Source organism: Quercus robur, chromosome 6 (assembly GCF_932294415.1).
Source record: "Quercus robur chromosome 6, dhQueRobu3.1, whole genome shotgun sequence".
Classification (NCBI taxonomy): Eukaryota; Viridiplantae; Streptophyta; class Magnoliopsida; order Fagales; family Fagaceae; genus Quercus; species Quercus robur.
Genome location: NC_065539.1, coordinates 50741512 through 50761772, shown reverse-complemented (window position 1 = coordinate 50761772; position 20261 = coordinate 50741512). Strand labels below are relative to the sequence as shown.

The window sequence follows — 20261 nt, the reverse complement described above, 5'->3', positions numbered from 1 at the left end:
TTCTCTTCTATGCTGAAAGTTGAAACGCTCACCTTTTTGACTTTTTCCTTCTTCATGTTTTTTTCTTTTGGGTTGTTTTTTAGCCATTCGAGATTAAGCCACAAAGCCCTGTCACTAATTTCTCCATCAGGTCTCCTCTGTATTATAGGCCCACATAACGATTATTTTTCCATTTCTTCTTTTATGATCTTTCAAATGCCTCAAGGCTAAATAGCTCCAAGCTCAACTTTTCTCCTTCCAACGTTACGTTACTAGGCGTAGTTAGAGTTGGGTGCTCACTCATTAGTTTCTCTTATTGATTCCTTGAGTTAGTTGATGTGGCTTAACCACCAAAATCAAATCAAATTTTCTTTGGTAGCATTTACTTATAAAACATTTCTCATTCTCCTCCCCATAGTACACATTCTCCTTGGACTACTTTATTAGGATCTCTTTGACTAACCTTTAGTTGATTTTCTTGATAATAGTTTGCCCACCAATACCTTTTTGGCTTGTTCATAAGCTGACTATGCTAGTATTCCTTCAACGCATCTTTATCCCCTCGGTCTGAACCACTAGCTACAATTGGTCCTTATGAATATTGGCATGTTTGGTCTCAATGAAATTGGCCAAAGTTCAACAAACATAAATAGTAATAATCTCAGTGACCAAAGGATAAAAAAAATTTAAAAAATATTTATTTTTTGGATACGTATAGTGGTTCAAAAAATTGTACATGAAGCAAGGCTAAAATCAGGTATAATACGCATTTGAACCGAAGCTACAACTTCAAAATTTTCTGTAGTGAGAATAGTTTGTATTGTGAAGAAGAAGCGAAGAGCTAAAGCCTATCTTTGAAGAAGCCAGATCAAACACATATTATCCTCCAACTGATGTCCCCCAATAACAATGGAAGTTTGGCTTCAATCCACCATCCACAACTCCTAAGCATTGCACATTTTTCTTGACTTTCACCATCGAATTGGCACCATAAATCCTCCAATACACACTCTTGCTTTGCAGGAGCAAATCAGTAGTTGGCACAGCTGCTCCAGTCAAGGTGCTAGCAATGGTCTTTGAGTTGAAACATGCTCCAAATGGTGCCACGGATGCCACTCTAGTAATCTTCCTTGATGCAGCCTTCTTGAAAAAATCTTTTAGGACAGCCTTATTATAGATAGAAGTATGCAAAATAGTGTGAGGATTTATGGTACTAATTTTAGTCCCACCAACTCCTTTTTAGTCAATGGATAGCAAGGAGGTCTTAAATTTGACAATTTGTCCATCTATTTTGATGGACTTCACACCAATGAAATATTCATCAGATGGGTCACCTTCTGAATAAACAGGTGAAGTGCTTACGGGGTCGATGATTAGTGGGGTGGTGATGAGCAACTTTGACACATTTTTGGTATAAGGAAGCATATAATAAGGTCCACCACCAATAAAAATGTCCCCTAATCCTGACTGGGTGGAAGAAGGTACACAAAGGGCAAACTTACGCTTAAGTTCAAATGCATTTGCAGGCTGCATTGGTAATGCAATTTGAGTCCTTCCGAGGCCTAGAATACCTTTGCTACCTTTAGCAAGGCCATTTAAGCTGCCTGAATCTGCACAAACAAAAGGAAATCTAGGCACATTTATATGTAATAAGACACTTCTCCCATCACTTTCATAGACATAAATGTTATCCTCGCCTAAGTGAATTATTGAATGGATTATATGAGAACAAAGGGCAAGTGTTGTTGGTGCATCCCGGCCTAGGTGTCCCATTGCAGCCAAGGAATCCTGTGCCCTTAGCTATTTTACATTTGGATGAGCCACAAGGAACTGGTTTGTAAAGGACTGCATGTGCTTAGAAACATAATTTTGGGTAAAAGATGGCGCAAGTCAGTAAAATAATAGTAAACTCATTCAATAATATATTATTTAGATAGGAATACATGTACCCATTGTTTTGGTGGGTAAGAATAATTTAGAAGAAGAATAAAAAATTGTTAATAAGAGAAGTAGGTAGGCTAAGAGGAGTCCAACAGATGAAGTTGGTTGGACAACGCAGAAAGAGCAACATCCACAGCATCTTTGAATCCCAGGTGTTGGCCAGTGACAGTGGCATTGGGATGCGCGTAGGTGAGGGTAGGTATCAAATCAATAACCCTTTGACGCATTTTCTTCAGTGTTTTTGTGAATCTTCAAAAGCTCCTCTTCAATGCTCTCTGCAGTATGACCATCTTCTATATACACCGAGTACGTCTTCCAATCACTGGGTAAGTACCACGCATATTGTGTATAAGCAGTATGAGGCGAAAAGAACACTGGTATACAACCCGTTAGGAAAGCATCAAATGTTGACCGGCGTGTGAACGAGTCACCTGGTGCTTGTAAACAAAATTCAGACTTTCTCATCACATTTAACACCTCCATTGGCTTGTGGCACTTGTAGTTGCTTATTGCCCCACAATTCAACAACTCGCAACGACTTGATTGGTGACACTGTGAGAGAATTTTGTCTCTAATGGCGGCCTTGTCCGAACCATTACGTGGGGCCCCTATGAAGGACCACAAGTGGGGCCTCTTGGCTTCCCTCATCTTCTTCTGCCACCTCACCACTTCGTTAAACTTGCTTGGGTGGAAATATGAAGGGTATGGAATTCCGTGCTGCCTCGAACCACCTGTCCAAGGTTGTCTTTCTACGGTCAGCACCGACATATTTTTGACAGCTGGCAGGTTTAGGAGTATGTTCGCTCCGTAGTCCACCTCGTTGTCGTTGTCGGTGTCGGTCCTCATGAAATCCCATGCCGTTCTTCCTAACACCATGAAGTGGTCCTTACCGTTATGATTTCGCCACGTCTCTTGACTTTCTATGTATTCAGCTAATCGAACGGCTAAGGCGTCCCTTGCTTTTAGATCAGACTCGCGGGCTGTACTGGATGCGTAAAGGCCACCGTAGAAGGGAACGTAGAACAAGTTGGCACGCTTGGGATCCCACGTGCGACACGGGTGGCTCTCCACACGTGCGTGGAAAATCATCTCGGCTATGAATTGGTAGGTAGCGAACCATGATGAGGTTGAGGTTGAGGTTGAGGTTGAAGATTTGTTATAATTATTACCAGAAGAAGAAGCAGAAGAATATTCTTGTGGAAGTGGCCAAAGAGGTTGGCCTAGGCCACAATTGGCTACGTAGGGGCACATGTCGGTGTACATGTTGAGGTTATGGCAATCTTTGAGAAGACCCAAGTTGAACTCGGCTGGCAATGAGTATACATACACCGACACGTTTTCAAGATTGCAGGTGGGAATAATTTTGGGGGCAGATTTTGTGTTATTGACTAATATTGTGTAGTGAGGAGGAAGGATCCTGTGGGGTTTGGTGTTATTTGTGGGTGGGAACCAGAAGAAAAATACAAGGAACCATGCTAAGAGAAAGACAAAAAGGAAAACATTGAACCACTTCAATTTGTTTTGAGTATTCATGGTGGATGTGAAGCACTGGGTTTCTTTGTTTTTGGACAATTTCTCTGTTTCCTCCTCCGTCCATGGAGCAGTACCTGCAGGTGCCTGCTGCTTTCTGAAAAACATGGAGAGAGAGATTAATTGGAGTGGTGAGGAAGAGACTTTTTCTTTTCTTTTTTTGGCTTTTGTAGACAATCACAGTGTTGTTACTGTTGTAGTCGGGGTTTTTCTTTTTCTTTTTTGTTGATTGGGTTGTAGTTCTGACTTTAAAGGGGACTTTCAAAATAAGAAGCTCTAGAATCTAGAGAGAGAGAGCAATGTTGGCTGGTGAGAAATTCCTGAATAAAGAAAAGTCAAGGTAGAGACAGCTTCAATAATACAAAAGGCTCCGCATCTAGAGAAAATACGCCTATTATGGATGTATGTTTTCACGACCTACCAACTGTGGGTCTCACTAGTATACTCTCTCTTGTTTCTAAGCACATGCAGTCCTATACGTGTCACTATCTTATGATAAAAAATAACGCTTGGGGTGCCTTGGCTGCAATAAACACCTAGGCTAGTGAAGTATATTATTGGTGTGTGACATGCAACGGGACACCAACTTCTAATGAAGTATAATATTGGAGTTTGACATCGTCTTTTCTGATGGGAAGATGAAATGCGTGTGGTTTAGAATTTGCTCCATTTGAGGCAGAGAAGAAGACAATAGACAGGGAGGAGCTACATGTATGAGTGGGGGTCCATGGCCCCTCCCAAATTTTAAAAATATTTTAATACTATATATAAATATTTAATATTTTTGATAACGATCAACGAATCAGTTAGTTGAACAGCACGGATAGCGATGATGTTGAGGGCCTGAAAGATAAGAAACAAGAGATCAGAGGAGACCGGGGTTGGCCGGTCACAAACCCTCCGATGGTAAAGTTAGGCTTTTCTTGTGAAAGAAAGAATTCTCCACTTAAAGAAAGTTAGTGTCTGGAAAAAATATACTTAGCCATTTCTTGTCGGAGATTCGTGCCCTTTTATAGGTTTAGGAAACGGTTATCCGTTGGATAACTTCCCCCATTTTCACAGAGTTCGGAGCGTGTAACTTGATAACCGCTATAGCAGTTATCTTTTCATGTCAAAACTGCCGTTAGGCTCGTCCTAAGCGCTGTTGGACGGGAGATTGTTCATCAGTCAGGAGACGTCGTCCAGAGATTTCTATGGACGACAGACGGGTAGTTTATATCCATTGTGGACTATGGACTAGTGTTCACTCTTTTACCTTTTATATGGACGATCTCTATGGACAAATAAGGAGTTGGGTTTTTTAGACACCATCAGTTGCCCCCTTATCCATGGGTCGTCTTACGGATAATTTTAAGCAATTTTCAAAATGTGCATTTAATGCTAGCAACTGGGCGTGCCATGTGTCACAATCTTACTGATAAACCGATGCGTTTGGTTATTTTTTCGAAGAGTATGCCATGTGTCATGCTTTGGTTGGCTGCGTCGTTTCACATCCCAAAGTTTACAGCCTATAAATAGTAGAATTTCTCTAGTACCCTTCACATTTCTGAGATTTCCTTCCTTGAGCATCCTTGTCTTAGCGCCTCGTCTAGAAGTATCCTCTCGTCCTTAGTTTCCTTGTCTAGATTTCAGGTATTTCTTTAATCCTTATCCTCAGATTTTAAGTTTTCCTAAAAAATGTCTGAGACCGTTCTTTCCTCGTCTAGTAATAGTTTGGGCAAAGCCATAGACGAGTATCATGACCCAAGTAGTTTTAGTGGCTTTAGTGATAGTAGTAATAGCAGCACTAGTAGTGGAGGAAACACCATGGACAAGTATGTGTCCGGTGTCCCTGGGGTTCCTTTAGAGGTTTTCCAAGGACTCAAGACGAGGAGCGAGTCTGGATCCCAGGCTGGTACAAGTGCCCCCTTATCCATAGTTCAGGACGAGGTTGAGGTAGTGTACAGTTGTGCTATAGGAATAGAATCCAAGACGGATGATAGGAGATTAGATTTGCTTAAAAAATGGTACCAAATCCCAAACGACCTCAAACCTAGGTTAGCAGTTCGTGGGGAGTGGTGCTGTCAGCCACATTTTGGGATAGGTATTTACGAAATCTATCTTTTAGGTGGACTTAGGTTACCTTTAAATGCTTTTGCCAGAGAATTACTTACTAGGTTAGGTATAGGTGTTTGTCAACTTAACCCCAATGCATGGAGGTTAATTGTCTCCATGCAAGTTTTGTGGAGGGAGGCATTTGAGGGGAACCGTCTTCTTACTGTGAATGAGTTCCTTTACTGTTACAAGCCTTCTGAGATTAATCAGTCCATTGGCTTTTATCAATTCACAGCCAGAGGGAAGGATTATAGATTGATTAAGTCTATAGTTTCCTCGGATAGGAACTGGAAGACGGAGTTCTTCTTCGTCTCAGGTTTCTGGGCTGGACGCCCCCTCGAGGTTTCTCAAGACTCATTTCCTCCCTACACAGGAGAGTTAGGGAACCTTCGTCCAGAAAAAATGCTTATGGTTGTCGTTTTGCTTTGTATTGTACTTACCTTTGTAGACGGCAATCTAATTTTTTTTTTTTTTTTTTTTTTTTTTTGCACAAGTGCTAGACGACCTCACTTAGGCAGGTTTTATATTGAACGAATTCAAAAGGTTCGTCTGCACACTGACAGGGCTTTCCATTCTTTGGTTAGTCTCCAACGTCTTGCCACTTAAGGTTTGGGTCCCAACCCGTCCACTGAAGCCCTTGCACACGAGCTTACCATTCGTAGACGTAAGCTCGCCTAATTGTTTCCCCTTTCCTCCTCTCTTTTTTTTGTTTGTTTGTTTGTTTTTTTTTTTTTTTTAATATCTTTCTTTTCAGGAATAGCTACAATGAAGGAAAACAAGGGCAAAGAAGTTGTGAATGAGCAGCTGGGCAGGAGGCACCGCCTCAATCTCATCCGTCAATAGGTGATAAAAGAAAGAACTTATCCCTAGGGGTTGACTTGGGGAATCTTCCAAGCAGGCGTAGGGAGAAAAAGATCAAGCACAAGTCTTCCAAGCCTAAGAACGTTCAATCCACACCTATTCCTATTCATGAGCCTGAAGACGTCCAGATCCTTGATTCAAAACCCAAGGACTCTCCTATGCAAGCCCCTTCCACAGTTAAGGCACCTTCCTCGTCTCAGCCTTCTCACCAAGTACCTCAACACCTCATTGGGAATGAGGATCTTGCTTGGGAAAGATTTAAGATGGCTATGACTGATGCGAACGTGTCTACCTGCTATAACATGTCTTTGAAGGATTTCGAGCATTCTGGGGTTCATGATCTTTTCAAAGTATGTTTACTTTCCCTTTCTTTTTTGTCTCATCCTTTTCGACAAGATTCCTAACAAAAACATGATTCAGGCCATGTCCAAGTTCATTGTTGTATCCAGGCAAGCAACTGATCTGGACAAGATGAGGGTCTTTTTAGAGAGGAGATTCAAGGAAGTAAAGGACGAGAGCAAAAGGTGGGCTGAGGCAGCTGCTAAGGCCAATGAAGGGGCAAAGGAGCTGCAAAATCAGATTGAAGAGCTGAAGACTGATGTTGTGGAGAAGGACACTCGTCTTGATCACTTGCAAAAGAAGAATGACGAGTTGAGTGATCTTCTCAAGAAGGCCAAGGAAAACGCGATTGAAGAGTTTAAGGCGTCCAAGCAGTTTACGGACCTACTGGATACCAACTATGCAACTGGGTTTGAGGACTTCAGGATGGACGTCGTGGAGAACTTCCCCAATATTGATTTCAGCTCTATCAAACTCAATCTTAGTGGTGCTCCTACCAGTTCCCTCCTCCAGACGAGCTCAGAAGGTGTTAACGTAGAGGATGATGCTACAACCCGGCCACCCCAGGACGACCAGAACACTGACGCCCCTCCAGCCTGATTATGCTTTTTTACTCAACTTTTTTTTTTTGGTTTTTAATTTTAAGACTATTGTTGTAACTTCATATTAATCTCGACCATAGCTTTAAGACAAGTTTCAACTTTATGTTAATCTCGTCCATAGCTTTCGAGTTATCAAGTTTTACTTTTAATGGACGTTGGTCGTCCACCCTTAAAACAATTGCTTGTTTCTTTTTTTGTTATAACATGGACGAAAGTTATGTGTTTTTGTTTTAAATTTCTACTCGTCCATGAAAGTAATACCTTATAAAGTACTTGGAACTTTTAAGATATAACTCTTGGTGAAATTATAATTATCGACATCACTCGTCTCGAGACTTCGCCGTTTTTTCATTTCTAATGCAAATATGACAACTTTGCATTCGTCCATAAGCTGGATTGCTTTAGAATGCTTTGGTCAATAAGCCAAAACATCGTCTTTACATTTATCCGTCCATGTGTGGACGTGTAATATGTTTCATCCCGTCTGTTTCAGGGACGAATGTTTTGTGGACGTACCATTATCCGTCCGCGTGTGGACGCACTATGTTTCATCCCGTCTGTTTCAGGGACGAACGTTTTGTGGACGTGCCATTTCCTGGGAAAATTTTCTCGTCTATACTTGGACGTGCATACATTTCCCTTGTTTATTGAAGTTACATCTCCGCGTTCGGAGAATTTCCTCATCTTGGGCTTTTCGGCCTTGTTGTGGGTTAGTTCAAACAAAAATAGAATGGAGACTAGAAATTTACACAACATTTTGTACATAACATAAATATTGTTTACAGATAAGGCATATACATATTAATGCCTTTCTTTTTATTTAATAAGTACAAACTCCATAATTTCGTCCATAATCACAACACAACATAAAAAGTAAAGTAGTAGTATCAAACACAAACAGCATTAAACATAAGTAGAATCATAAGTCTACAGACAAGGTTCAAGCTCATCCATGGTCATACTTCGTCTAGGCTCACTTTTACTGATAGTACCTCCTCAAGTGCTCCACATTCCAAGGGTGCTCCAATTTCCTCCCGTCCAAGGCCTCCAAGTAGTAGGATCCTTGCCTTTTACAGTTGATAACTCTATAGGGTCCTTCCCAATTTGGGCCCAATTTCCCATGTGCTGGGTTTTTGGTTGCTAAAGAGACCTTTCTTAGGACAAGATCTCCTATGTTGAAATGTCTTGACTTCACCATTGCATCATATTGCCTAGTCATGAGGTTCTTGTACTTTGCTGTCCTGTGTTCTGCATCTGCCCTTACCTCGTCTATTAGATCAAGGTTCAGACAGAATTGCTCCTCATTGTCCTTATCTTGATACATCATCATCCTGTGATTGGCCATATGTACTTCTGCAGGTATGACCATAAGCTAGCTTGAAAGGAGTTTCCCCCGTAGGGGTTCTCACCGTCGTCCTGTACGCCCATAGAACACCAGGCAACTCATCTGGCCATACCCCCTTTGCCCCCTCAAGCCGGGTCTTGATGATTTTCAACAAGGATTGGTTTGCCACTTTAGCTTGGCCATTTGCTTGGGGATGAGCGGGTGAGGAATAGTGATTCTATATTCCAAAGTGTGCGCAAAAGTCCCTGAAGAGTGCATTGTCAAACTGTCGTTCGTTATCAGATACCAATACCTTGGGCACTTCAAATCTACACACAATGTTCTTCCACACGAAATTTTTAACATTCTGTTGTGTGATTGTTGCTAACGGTTCAGTTTCCACCCATTTGGTGAAGTAATCGATGCCCACAACTAGGAACTTCATCTGCCTTATGCCTAGAGGAAAGGGACCCAAAATGTCTAGTCCCCATTGTGCGAAGGGCCACGGTGCCATCATCGGGGTAAGGTACTCTAACAGTTGCCTGGGGACATTACTAAACCGTTGGCATTGGTTGCAGACCTTGACGTATGCTTTAGCATCAGCTTGCATATTTGGCCAGTAATACCCTGCACGGACGACCTTGTGGACAAAGGACCTGGCTCCTGAGTGATTGCCACATGCTCCTTCCTGAACTTCTCTCAGTACGTAGTTTGCTTTGTCCGGAGCCAAGCACCTAAGATAAGGTTGAGAAAAGCCCCTCTTGTATAGCACTTCGTCCATAAGAACGTACCTAGCCAATCTCACCCTTAACTTCCTGGCTTCGTCCTTCTCTTCTGGTAGCCGTCCGTCTTTCAAGTATGATATAATCGAGGTCATCCAATTTCCTCTGTTCTTCACCTGTTGTACTTCTAGGATATCTATACTTGGCATGTATTGAGTTTCATCAGATTCGTCCATAGATTCATTTGCTGAGGCTTCTTTTGCTATAGTATCAGCTTCCACGTTCTCCTCCCTTGGGATTTGAACGAATTCAGCTTTTTCAAATCTTTTCATAAGGCGCATCACTCTATTAAGGTATTTCCTCATCCGTTCTTCCTTCGCTTCATACATTCCATTTACTTGCCCCATGACCAACTGAGAATCCCCTAGGACGAGTATAGACTTGGCTTCCACAGACTTAGCCAATTATAGCCCTTTAAGAAGGGCTTCATACTTGACTTCATTGTTAGTTGCTTGGTACTATAGACGAACCTTATGTTTCAATTTGTCTCCTTCTGGGGATTGTAGGACCGCACCAATTCCACCTGCATGCCTTGTAGACGAGCCATCCACATGGACGACCCATCTCTTACTGCCTCCTGTCTCATCATGACTTGGGGTAAACTCCGCAATGAAATCTGCTAATGCTTGAGCTTTTATGGCATGCCTTGATTGATATCTGATGTCAAACTCACTGAGCTCGACGGCCCACTGAATCAATCGTCCTGCGGCTTCCAGTCTATTCATTGTCTTCTTGAGCGGATGATCTGTCATGACATTAATGACATGTGCTTGGAAATAATGCCTCAGCTTCCTGGAAGCAGTGATCAATGTGAAGGCTAATTTCTCCATTTGTGGATACCGTCCTTCCGCTTCCCTCAATGCCTTACTCGTGTAGTACACAGGTCTTTGCACTTTATCTTCTTCTCTTATCAATGTTGAGCTCACGGCATGCGGGGTTACCGCTAAGTATAAATATAACTCCTCTCCCACTACGGACGGACTAAGCAATGGAGCCATGGTAAGGTATGCCTTCAGATCTTCGAAGGCTTTCTGACACTCATTGGTCCATTCGAATACTTTTCTAAGAACCTTAAAAAATGGCAAACATTTGTCAGTGGCTTTAGAGACAAACCTATTGAGTGCAGCAACTCGTCCAGTAAGGGATTGGATTTCTTTGGTATTTTGCGGAGGCTTTATGTCCAGTATTGCTTGAATTTTATCAGGATTTGCTTCAATTCCCCTGTGGGAGACCATAAAGCCAAGGAATTTCCCTGATGATACTCCGAAAGCACATTTGCTAGGATTCAGCTTCATGTGATACTATCTCAGCGTGTCAAATGTCTCCTGCAGGTCGTCTAGATGCCTTCCTTCATCTTGACTCTTCACCAGCATGTCATCTACATAGACTTCCACATTCCGCCCAATCTGTGGATGAAACATGTGGTTGACCAATCTCTGATATGTCGCCCCTGCGTTCTTTAAACCAAATGGCATCACCTTATAACAGAATAAACCTTGACTAGTGACAAAGGATGTTTTCTCTTGATTTGCCTCATCCATCCTTATCTGATTGTATCCAGAAAAAGCATCCATGAAACTAAGCAACTTGTGGCCCGCAGTTGAGTCTACCAACTGGTCAATGCGTGGCAGCAGATAACTATCTTTGGGGCAAGCCTTGTTCAAGTCAGTGAAATCTATGCACATTCTCCACTGGCCATTTGCCTTCTTGACCATTACTACGTTGGCCAACCAATCCGGGTAGTACACTTCCCGAATAAACCCCGCCACCATCAACTTTTGAACCTCGTCTTTGATAGCATCATCTCTCTCAGGGGCAAACACCCTCTTCTTTTGCCGCACTGGCTTGAAGGAAAGACATACATTCAAACGGTGGGTAATGACACTAGGGTCTATACCCGGTATGTCCTCATGACTTCACGCAAACACATCAATATTTTTCTTCAAAAACTGGACGAGGTCCTTCTTAATCTTCTCTTCTAGATCTGCTCCAACCCTGGTACACCTCTCAGGGTTATCTTCATCCAAGGAAATGTCTTCCAATGCTTCGGTAGGCTCTGCTACCACTCTCCTTTCTTAAATATTCATGGCTTGAACTTGTTCATCCATGGCCAACATGGCCAGGTAACATTCTCTTGCTGCTAGTTGGTCCCCTTATACCTGCCCTACTCCGTGTTCTGTTGGAAACTTAACTGATAGGTGGTAAGAAGAGGTAACAGCCTTCCAACTATTCAAGGTTGGTCTTCCAATTATGGCGTTGTAGGAGGACGAACAATCTACCACAAGGAAGTTCACATCCTTGGTGATTTGTCGTGGGTATGCCCCCACTACCACTGATAAGGAAATAGTACCCACGAGTTGTACCTTCATTCCACCAAAACCTACTAGGGGGGAGTTTACTGGACGGAGCTGGTCTCGTCCTAACCTCATTTGCTGAAAAGCTGGATAATATAAAATGTCCGCCGAGCTTCCATTGTCCACAAGCACTCTTCTAGTTGTGTAGTCAGCAATCAGTAAGGTGACGAGAGCATCATCATAGGGGTGATGAATTCTCTCAGCGTCTTCGTCTGTGAAGGTGATCGCTGGTTCGTCCGTGGACCTTGCTCTCGGTGACCGTCTAGAAAGTTGGACGCTCTGCACTACCTTCAAGTATGCTTTCTTGGACTTGGACAACTGGCCTGTTGAACTTCCCCCATAATGACTCTCATTTCTCTAAGCGGTGGTCATGATGATTCTTCCATCTTCCCTTTCAGTTTCTCGTCCTTGTGGTCTCGTCCAAGGAAATTCCTCAACTTCCCTTGCCTTATGAGATTTTCTATTTGTTGTTTTAAATCGAAACACTCGTCTGTATAATGACCATGATCCCTATGGAAGCAACAATACTTGTTCCTATTGCGCTTATTGGGATCTCCCTTCATTTTCTCCGGCCACTTCAAGGAAGGATCATCCTTGATCTGCATAAGGATCTGCTCAAGTGGGACGTTCAAAGGGGTATACTGCTGGTTCCGTGCTGAAGAACCCGACTTCTTACTATCTTGGTCTTTCCTTTCTTTCGTTCGTCCCTTCTTTGGATGGGGCCTTGCTTTGGATGGCGACTGGGATTTGCGTCTACTTTCTCAGACCTCTTCCTCTTCTTAGCAATGATTGCGTCTTCTGCATTCATAAAATTTTAAGCCGAATGGACAAGTTCGGCCATGGACTGGGGCTCTTTTTCATAGAGTTTATGTATAAACAAATCCGAATTCACCCCATTATGGAAAGCTGCCAATAGGAGTTTATCATCTGCAACATCCACACTCAGGGCTTCTCTGTTGAAACGAGTGATGAACGACCGTAGACTCTCGTTCTCTCCCTGCTCTATGGTCAATAAGCTGGACGAGGAACGCTTGTGTCTTTGTCCTCCAATGAAGTTATTAACAAACAACTTGCTCAACTCTTCAAAAGAACTTACCGAATTCGGGGGTATTTTGCTAAACCAAACTCGTGTTGGGCCCTTGAGGGTAGTAGGGAAGGCTCTGCACATTATTTCGTCGGGAACTCCTTGAAGATGCATGGTAGTCTTAAAGGTAGCAATGTGATCAAACGGGTCACGTGTTCCATCATACGAATCCAGAGAAGGCAGCTTAAACTTTGATGGCAGAGGGTGACCGTTGATGGAAGCCGTAAAGGGGGAATCAATTCGGTGGACTAAGTCTTCTATAGGATTCACCCTTCTCATATTCTCTTTCATTTCCTCCATGACTCTCTTCATTTGGTCCATCTCTTCCTTCAAAAGTGGTACCTCTTAACTGACTTCCAATCTCAGTATTCTCTCTGTCATCATGACTCTGCGTTTGTCCTCCTTCTTCACAATCTTCACGTGTCTACCTCCTTAGATTAATTTTCATTCTTAACTCTTGGTTTTGGCGAGTCAACTCCGCCATTGCGGCCGCCATGGATTGTACATGTTGGACAAATGAAGTCTGCATGACCGGTGCAGATTGGCGGTCGCGGTGAGGGTTGCTTGAAGCATCTCTACTTCCCTGATGGCCTAGGCTAGTAGCCCTCGATCTGGTCCGTACCATCAACTTTTTGTCAAGGAGAAGAAAATTGTAAAACAATCTTTTCCCACAGACGGCACAAACTGATAACGATCAAGGAATCAGTTAGTTGAACAACACAGATAACGATGATGTTGAGGGCCTGAAAGATAAGAAACAAGAGATCAGAGGAGACCGAGGTTGGCCGGTCACAAACCCTCCGATGGTAAAGTTAGCCTTTTCTTGTGAAAGAAAGAATTCTCCACTTAAAGAAAGTTAGTGTCTGGAAAAAATATACTTAGCCTTTTCTTGTCGGAGATTCGTGCCCTTTTATAGGTTTAGGAAACGGTTATCCGTTGGATAACTTCCCCCATTTTCACGGAGTCCGGAGCGTGTAACTTGATAACCGCTATAGCAGTTATCTTTTCATGTCAAAACTGTCGTTAGGCTCATCCTAAGTGCTGTTGGACGGGAGATTGTTCATCAGTCAAGAGACGTCGTCCAGAGATTTCTGTGGATGACAAATGGGTAGTTTATATCCATTGTGGACTAAGGACAAGTGTTCACTCTTTTACCTTTTATATGGACGACCTCTATGGACGAATAAGGAGTTGGTTTTTTTAGACACCATCAATTTTAATTATTAGCCTACAAAAACGGGACTTAGTTCCCTCAAATATTTGAGTTAGTCAATGATGCTCTTAAAAAAATTGACCAATTGATCTAGTAGTTATAAAAATTTTTTTTTTCCTCATATTCATTTTTTATTATAAAATATGTTCTTATATCTGTTAAAGTTTTGGATCATTCATATCTTTGAATACTTCATTAGTTCAATTAAAATTTTTTTACTCACTTTGGTAGACAATTTGATAATTTATATTAAAAATAAAAACTTTAAAGATTTAGGATACTAAATTATATGTGTGTATAGATGCATGTGTTTGTGCATGTTTATGAAAATTTGTATAAGAGCATTCACAGTAAAGCATCTAAAAAATTTAGTTTTTAGCAACTCAAAACATTACTTTATCTATTTTAACAACTCACTTTATAATACACCATACAACAAAAGTTTTATATTAACATTCAACACATTAAAATAATATAAACAATACAATAAAATAATATATCTTACACAATAAACAACAATCAAAACATTAATTTTTTTTTTTGGAGTTTTGAGCTACAGTGGGCCACTGTAGCTCAAAGTTGATTTTTTTTTTTTTTTTTCCTTTTTAAGTTTAGCTGCTTTCCTATAGCCACAATTTTAAAGGATTGGTTGCTAAATTGATTTTTTTGTCAATTTAGGAACCTCATTGGGATGCTCTAAGCTAATAAATTAGTATCATAATAAGTTGGCTCTCCAAACAAAAATTTCTGGCTACACTCTTAAATAGCAATAGAAAAGAGGAAGAGATGGAGAGGGAAGCCATGGAAAATTATCAAAGCTACAATGGAAGGGAAAGAATGCAATACACAACCCCTTTTCTACTAGTGTTGAGTGATAGCTACTACACACAGTCTGACGTCTCGGATTTTGGGTGGTAAAGGTTGGCAAGCCTTGCCAATTTGCAATATTGATTACAAACTTGCACGTGCAATTATTTAGTACTTTCAAGCATATAAAAATATACATTCTTTTATCTAATGCATGTGCACCGTCACCCTCACCGACAGAATAGAATGGCATCCTGTTCCCTTCAAATCTTTCCTTTATACGAGTCTCATATTGAAAGGTTTAGCACTGGTATGCCCATTAACTGTGTATATGGTCCTCCATTATGTAGGCGATCAATTTTACAGAATTTTTAGACCAAATTGCCTTCCTTTTTCCTGCCCTATTTTGGACTTTAATGATACGAAAATTAAGTTCTCAATAAATACAACTGAGATGGCAGTAATTGATGTAGCTATTTTCAAAAAATATTGCTAGGTGGAACTTGACATTAGTAAAATCAAGTTTTATGTAAAGCATAACTCGATTTCTACGATGCAAGTTCTGTTTTTTTTTTTTTTTTTTTTTTTTAAGAACTCAATTTTTGTAAGAGCGAGCGTTGTTAAAGTAGAACTTGATATTAACAAAATTGAGTTCTTTGTAATTTTTTAAAGAAAAATTCAAAGATAATGAAATCGAGTTCCTTTAAACCTTTGGGAGACAAGGGAGAAAGAGTGAGTGACTAAGGGAGAAGAGAGACAGACAGGAACAAGAGTGGAAGAGAGAGAGTGAGATAAGATAGTTAGAGAAGCATTTCAACGTAACTCAATATTATTAAAATCAAGCTCTTTTTTATATATAAAAAGAAATACATAGAACTCAATTTTGCTAGTGTGGAGTTCCACCTAGAATTTATTTATTTATTTTTTATTATTGTTGTTGTTGTTGTTATGTGGAAATAGTCACATTAGGCCACTAGCCACGGTCACATCAACCCTAATTAGTAAGAACTCAAATTTTCAAACATTGAGTTCCATGCAAATTTTGATTATACCATTATCAAGATCCAAAGCAGAGCTACCACATTAAATCTTTAAAAAAGGGGAGTTATTTGTCTAAAAATTTCACTAAAAATGGCTAATTAGCCAAAATCACTCGTTATTTATAAGTAGGAATTAAGTGGGTTAGAGTTAGTAAACTCACCTATAAGCTACTTTTTTTCATTAAAAAGAAAAATAAAAGGAAAAAGAAAAAGAAAATAAAAGAATGACATTTTGTTAGCCTGCAACACACCCAAATTCAAGGTCAATTTCACAACATGCTTGGTTATTAACATGTGATTGGATTACAACACGTATACATTTGACCACCATATATACTTGGTGAAAAACTAGATTTGGTTCACCAATCAAAAGTTGGCATATAATCTTAGGGTGGATTTGGGTCTGATTTTGGGTGTCACATGAGTTTTCCACTAAAAACAAAAACAAAATCAACTTGCTACATATGCGTTCCAACTATAGCAATGCTACACACATAGAGAGTATTTTTCATAATTATTGAATTGACATATTTTTACTAATTTTCATCTGAATCCACTTCTAATATCATTTTTTTACCTACCACTAATAATCTGCCACATAAGGCAGGTGTCAAATTTTTTGTTTCTAGAGATTTTCTCTTCCAACCAGGCAACATGGAAAGAGAAGGAGCTAGTTGAAGGGTTCCCAAATCCTAAGGTGTAAACCGAGCCAAGATTCTGATGGGCTTTGGTGTAATTTTAAAGCCCAACCTACCACTCCGCAAATGTTATTAGATTGGGCCCAACCGTACCAATGCTAGCAAGCTGATTCCTGATCAACATGGATCCAATTCAAGCAAAATTCCTCCATTGGGCCGCCATAAATTTTACATGAAGGGGTCAAGATCACAGAGAAGAAAATGAAGTTGGAAAATCAAACACTCTTCCGATGGTTACAGAAATTGAAGACGTGGTTCCTTGACCAAGGTCAGATGCTGGACCAAAGAGAAAACAAGAAATTGAGAAGATGAAGCTAACAAATCACACTGGAAGAAATACTACTACTAATTGTCCACCATGGTACAAAGGAGCTGACTACACCTGATAACAGTGGACCAAGGGACCTGAAACCAAAAAAAGAAAAATGACTTAAAAATCAAACACACCATATTAAGAGACTTGGTTTAAGATTTTATGTTTAACAGGAGACCTGAAAATCACAGGACCAACCCCTTCAGCTTATATAATCTCTCAATTTTTTAACCGTGTTAATTTGATTCATGTATATATTATGACATGGAAGCCTCCAAATTAAATCAAGGAAAAGTGTGAGAATATGTAGCCAAAAAGAAAGTAGAAGAATGAAAAATAACCTCCGGATCTTGTTTTATGTGGTTAAGGTGTGGCATGGAATCTAGTTAACTCTATCCTTTAAGTAGAGAAGCATTATAAAAACAAAACATGTAATTATCTATATACGTGCATGTGTAGTGCAGAAAAATGAAAATGGTTGATGTATTCAAGTATGTGTTTGGTATTAACTTATTTAGCTTGTGGTTGACTGTTATTTGGCTCAAAGTTTGGTAAAATATATTTATATTTTAAAAAAGTGAGAAAAAAAATGAAATTTTAAAAAGCAGTACAAAAAAATTTAAAGTTAAAAGCTAACTAAATAAGATTGGACTCAAATAGACATGGATGTTGAATACCCATAATTTTACTCTCATTGTTCAATGTTATACACACTAGTGTTAAGGCCTTTAAGCAAATTCCTTTGGTTGCATGGCATCAACTTCTGGATACTACTCTTTGGTAAATTCGATAGTTATAATGGAGGAAGAAGGAATTCGAACATTGACGCTAGCCGATTCATGACATTTTTAGTGTCAGATACACTACAAGGTTCATGGCAACAAAGCCTGGATGCTAGGTTACTCTAGGTTTTAGCTGTTATATGCATTTATAATAGAAAACTCACCTTCCTGAGTACTTATTCTGATTCTTGCGCCATTCCACATGACACTTAGAGGGAGGCTTTTGAAAGTTTATGCTTTTTTTTTATGAATAAATTTTATGCTTTTGGGGGCGTGGAGATGTTATCTATTAACATAGCATTCCATAGTGCATTTTCCTGATTCTATAAATTTGTTCAGTGGCATTCTCATGAAAGACCTCTTCTTTTGGACCCAAGCAATATTCTTCCAACAGTTCTTTCTCTTCCATCTTATTTTTCATATAAATTTTTCATGAAAAATGTTTGGCTCCAAACATATTAATTTGGAGCTATTTTGCTCTAACTTATTATATGACGGTTAAAGAGACCATTCATGTGTAATTTTTGTCACATGCTCTTTTAATATGTTATGTGGCTTGTTTAAGTAATACACATAGATAGTCTTATAAATTGTCACATAATAAGTTGAAAAAGGTATCTCCAATCAAGTTTGGAACTAAACTTAATTTTCCCACTTTTCATTACTCTTTTTTGTCCCATTTATATGTCATAAACTCCATTTCTTTAACATTTTAATTGTTTTGGTAGTTTTTTTTTAAATTTTTTCTAATATTTTATTATTGATCTAATTGTTGCATCACATTTTCTATAAATTTTCTTTTCATTCATCTCATTATGATATGATAACATAAATAGCAACTGTTGGAAATGTCCGATATAAATTTGATAAAATCCAAAAACTAAAAAAATTGATTCAAGAATAGTATTTTCATTTTGACTCTATCAAAACTCACAACATTATGTTTTACTCACCAAAACTACAAAAAGAGAAAGAGATAATTTTTATATAATAATCTATTCCTCGTTCTTTTCACTGCATCAGCACCAAAACATACAAACATAATTAGCCTTCACTTTCATAATTTTTCCAAATTCTTATTCTAATAGTTGAATTCAGTAAATTAACTAAAAAAAAAAAAAGAATACAAAAAAATGGCATATTTTCAAACTCAAAAATTTAAGCCTTTTGTATATATATATATATATTTTGATAATGATTAATTTGAAATCTTCCTTTTCATAAAATTAATTCCACAAAGAGAGGGCATGCTTATAGGAACGAAAGTCAGAGCTTTTGTCTAATCCATATTTCTGGTAGTGTTGAGGTCCTTGAGGCATTGGTGGTCCTAGATGAGTTGTTACCTTCAATATAGAAACACTACATATGGGCAAGTTGGCTATTTATATTTTTTGGGCCTCTTGGGACCAATTAAACTTTTGAGAGGAAGTTACTTGCAAGTCTCCAAAGTATAGGCTACATACTTTTACTATAAACCCCATTAAAAAAATTAAAAAAAAAAATCTTAGGGGCTGGTAAGGCCATGGCATCACTTGGTCTCTAGATTAGATTCAAATCTTTGATCCTAAATTGTTGTCAACATGTTTTATATCGATGTATATACTACTTTGTTGTTATTATTTTCTTATTTTTACATTTAAATAAATTAGTGGGTAATACAATGTAAAGCCCTCGATGTACGAGGGCAAATATAATTAGTTGATTTTATTGAGATATTAACGTACTTCTTCAACCTGTTCAATGGGGTGGATCCCAAGGTTACGTCTCTTGCATTCAAATATTTTATATTCTAGATAGTTCGTTTTTATTTGAAACTATTTTTAATTATAAATGTTTACAAGAAAATATCAATTTTAATATAAAAACTTATGAAATAGAGATAAATTTGTTATTTGAATCTCAAATAGGATTTTTTGATAAATTTTTACTCATCATAAAAAATATAGCACAAGATTCTAATGAAATTCTCACATGTCAACAAAAAATTCATAAAAAATATATATTTTTATTCACTTATTATATATAATTAAAGATAATAAAATAATATTAACAAACTTCCACATAACATTTTGTCTTTAATTGCATTAAATGGCTCAATATATAAATATATTTGTTATATTAGTTAATATAGAATTTCAAGTGACACACTATTATTATGAAGGTTGTGATAATATATATATATATATATATATGTAATTTGTAATTAATTTGTGCATAAGATGAACATGAACTGATGAACATGCTACCAATTTAAATATGAAAGAAAGAAAGAAATTTCGCTTAAATTTATTGCACTAAGCCTCAAACTATATCAAGCTGCCTGCTAGTAGGTGTAACCCCACAAAGTTCGAATCCATGGTGAAGGTGAACTTCATGTCATACAACAAGAGAGTTATTATCTCTCTTGACTTGCACAGAGAGCTCTAGCTTCGTGATTTATGTCAGAAAAATCGGCTACAACTTGGCCACACTTATCCTATAAAACGGTTGAATGGCCGACATTTCTACTGCAAGCTAG

At 39.0% G+C, this 20261-nt stretch overlaps 2 pseudogenes; both read right to left on the bottom strand.

Annotated features, from left to right (window-relative positions):
• Positions 1 to 768: 768 nt before the first annotated feature.
• Positions 769 to 1800, bottom strand: LOC126690335 (probable aspartic proteinase GIP2; annotated as a pseudogene).
• Positions 1801 to 1873: 73 nt separating this feature from the next.
• On the bottom strand, positions 1874 to 3799 carry LOC126689319 (probable xyloglucan galactosyltransferase GT17; annotated as a pseudogene).
• Positions 3800 to 20261: the final 16462 nt, after the last annotated feature.